We start from the raw sequence: 3,635 nt of genomic DNA on the forward strand, positions 1-3,635 counted from the left end.
GCAAGTATGGGAGGTATTGAAGAAGGAGAGGTGCCCAGGACGCCTGGATCTCAGGGACATGGGCTCTTCTAGGCTGGTTTCCTGGTGATACACAATGGAATTCGCTATAAATTCTCCAAAAGAACTTATGGCTAATTTACAAATAATGATTTTCACACCACTGAGCATCTGAAGAGAAATGAAGTTTTACCTGTCAGTTAATGCAGATCTGTGACCCCAGGGCTCCCTTACATCTGTTGTACAGCCTCTGCCACACCAGTTAAGTAAGAAAAACGAGCTGCTATTCCTGAACTCCGCCTGTGCTCTTAGGACCTTTACAGGGCCCATAGGACTTCAACACTGCTGATCTGCGCATCTCTTGGGTTTGAGATCATCAGTGGAGTAGCGAGGGCCTCAGCAGGCTGGGGGAGTGGGCTGTGGTCTTGCTCCTTCATTTGCCCAGATCCTGTGCTTCATTTCTTATTAATAGAACAAATCCCATAAAAATAATGTGATAAAAAAAAAGATGTGAAAGCCCAAGAGTAGCATCACCTGATAAGCACAAGTGTTCAGGATGATTATCCTGTAGATTCTGGGTATTTCCACCCATTGGATGCCCTTGGCCTCATGAAGGATGGGCCTGTATTACCTCAGGGGTATTTAGGATCCACACTGATTCCTCTCTGTAGCTCAGTAATGCATATTCCATACTCTTGAGGCAAAAAAAAAAAAAAAAAAAAACCCAAAAAACAAAAACCAAAAAAACCCATTGTTTTGACCCAGTGGATTATAATTGAAATAAGAATTACTGTATTTTAGCTGGGTATGGTGGCACATGCCTGTAATTCTAGCACTTTGAGAGGCTGAGGTAGGAGGATCTCAAGTTTAACCCCATCCTGGGGAACTTAAAATTTAGTCAGACCCTGTCTCTAAATAAAAAGGAGCTAGGAATGTAGCTTAGTGTGAAGGCCCTGGGTTAAATCCCCAGTACTCCTGTACACAAAACATTTTGCTGCATTTCTTGCCCACTTCAAGGAGATAAATGGGCAAGAGTCCTAAACTAGCCATTGGCCATTTTAGTTTTAGAATTATTTTGAAAGTGATACTTGTCATGAAGGGGTAAAGAAGGCAGGATGGTCTGAGGAGAAAAATGGGAAATAACTTTTCTTTGGAGCCTTGCCCCCCAAAACATAGGTAGGGCTTGGTAAGAGGCTGACAGCTTATGGTCTCCCCCTCACCTCCCAGACCTGAGGAAAGCTGGGAATTCAGTGAGCCATGTGTGATTGTCATTGAGTTGTGAGATTGGTTCATTTACGAAGAAGCAAAACATGTAGGGCATCTTGGACAGATGGAGCCTGGGCCCTTGCAGTTTCCAGCTAAGAAGGGTATAGTTAAGAGGTTGCCTCAAAGTCTGGCTGATGGTAACTTCTGGTAGGAGGGGGAGGATCCAAAGACAGGGCTGAGAGGTATCACCTTCAGGAGAGTTCTGTGCATTTCCTGGGGAGAGGACCCCACACCCACTGATTAGCCTCTCCTCCCTCCTTACGTCTCTCCATTGCCTCTGTAGGAAGTTCCTTCCCTACACACCCAAGAAATGCAGATGTGCTTATGGTGCAGCATCTGGCAAATGTGAACAGAGAGGAGCTGGGTAACCCACCAACTTTCTGAAAATAGGATTGGCCTGCTGGCCTGGCCTACCTCAGTAAGACGTCACAATGGTCAAGTCCATTCCGGATAGGAGCTTGAGACTCAGTGGAAGGTTTCTGATGGTCACTGTCTGGGAAAGTAAGAAACAAAACTGCAGCCCTGAGCAGGAAGGTGGTGGGCTTGGCAGAATCGGAGGCTCTATGTCTTAGAGCTGGTGATGTTGGGCAACTGATGAGTCCTGTCCAGACGCTGGTTTCCTCCCCCGTAAACCACTCTGGCACCAGCCTCGCGGTCTTACCATCAGGAGATTAGCCCTGGGAGATAGTACTCAAAAAACTGACTTTCTCCCTCTGGAGTTTTTAATATCGTACATCTTGCTGAGTGACTTTTAGTATATTCACAATATTGTACAACCAGCACTACTAATTCCCCAACATTTTCGCCATTCTGTAAAGAAATCTACTTTAAAAAGTGCAAGAGTGATGGGCTAAGTGTGTTTAAAGTAAGGGGAGGTGTTTTGAAAGGGACTAATGGTAGTGTGTCTTTCACTGTAATAAATATTCTCCATTTTTTTATCATACCTCATATACCTAGGCATAGAATTACTGGGTCACGTGGTAACGCTGTATCTAACCTTTTGAAGAACTGTCAGGCTCACTTCCAAACCAGCCGCACTATTTTACATTCCGACTAACAATGTACGCTAGTTTCAATTTCTTCACATCCTTGTCAACACTCACTGTCGGACATATCTCTAATGATCGCACCATGGTGGGTGTGAAGTGTCTCCCGAAGGATTTAATAGCTGTGGAGAAACCCCTCGGCTCACAGATCAAAACTGTATCACATCTTACTGGATTTTGCAGGAAGAGATTTCATTTTAGTGAATCAGCCTGGCTTCTCCACTTAAAAAGTGGCGGGGATAGCAAAGAGGCTTGTGGATCCTCCTGGAGTGGGGAGGCTCAGAGACTGATCGATGGTGTCTCTTTTGACTAAGAGAGGACGGAAGGTGTAGCACATGGTGCAGAGTGGCATTCTTTCTAGGCGGAGTCCTTGAGTGAGTTTCTCTGCCCATCCCCATTTTATTCCAAGAACAGTCCAGCAAGCACGGGTGATCCCCTGGGACTGATTAACACACCATTACTTATGTATGCACGTTGGAGGCTTTCTTATCCCAGCCTGCGTTTTGATGTTATTTATTTTTGATACTTTTAAAGATGAAAGCAAAGTTTATCTTCTCTCATATTTCATCTCCAGGAAGCCTTGAAGTTGGCTGTCTGCACTGGGCAGGGACACTAGAAACCTTCCACATCTGAAGTGACAGTCTGGAGCTGGGCTCTTCTCGTGCCCTTTTGCCTGAGGTTGCTGGGGGTTTTGAATGGGCTTCTTAAAATTGTCTTGGAGTCCTGTCTCAGAGGGTCACATAAAGGCAGTGGACAGGTGGACCGTCAGCATCAATCCCTAGAAAACTCCATCCTCTTAGGACCTTTTAGATTAAAGGTGGTGGATTCCAGGTCATGAAGCAATTCAGTGACAGAACATTGCTTAAAATATAGATGTGGACGAGGGACATTTCCTCCTATGGCTCACAACACTAAGTCCTTTGAGTCTTTTGGAGTTTGTCTTTTTAGGCTGTGTGTAGTCTTCTCATTCTTTTTTAAAGGGTCCTGAAGTAAATTTTACCTGTATCCCTGAGGAGTCAAAACCTATAGCATGGAACACTTGGAAAGGGACAGGGTATTTGTCAATGGATAAAGTTAGAGTAAAGGAGGAAAGGGTTTTCCGATCTGTATGATGACAAATGCTCTCTGTGTCAAATGATTGTTTAATGAGGTTTTACGTGGGAACCATCAAACAGTGCCTGTTATGTGACCTCTAATATTAGCTGCTTGCCTTCTATTTATCATCTATCTATCTATCATGTTTATTATCCATCTCATTCCTTTTACCTCTCTGTCTGGATTGAGACATAGGCATAGATTGTAGGTATTGAGACAAATACTATATAT

The sequence above is a fragment of the Fukomys damarensis genome, unplaced genomic scaffold (genome assembly GCF_012274545.1).
Source record: "Fukomys damarensis isolate Sample0158 unplaced genomic scaffold, DMR_v1.0_HiC HiC_scaffold_8, whole genome shotgun sequence".
In the NCBI taxonomy this organism is placed as follows: domain Eukaryota; kingdom Metazoa; phylum Chordata; class Mammalia; order Rodentia; family Bathyergidae; genus Fukomys; species Fukomys damarensis.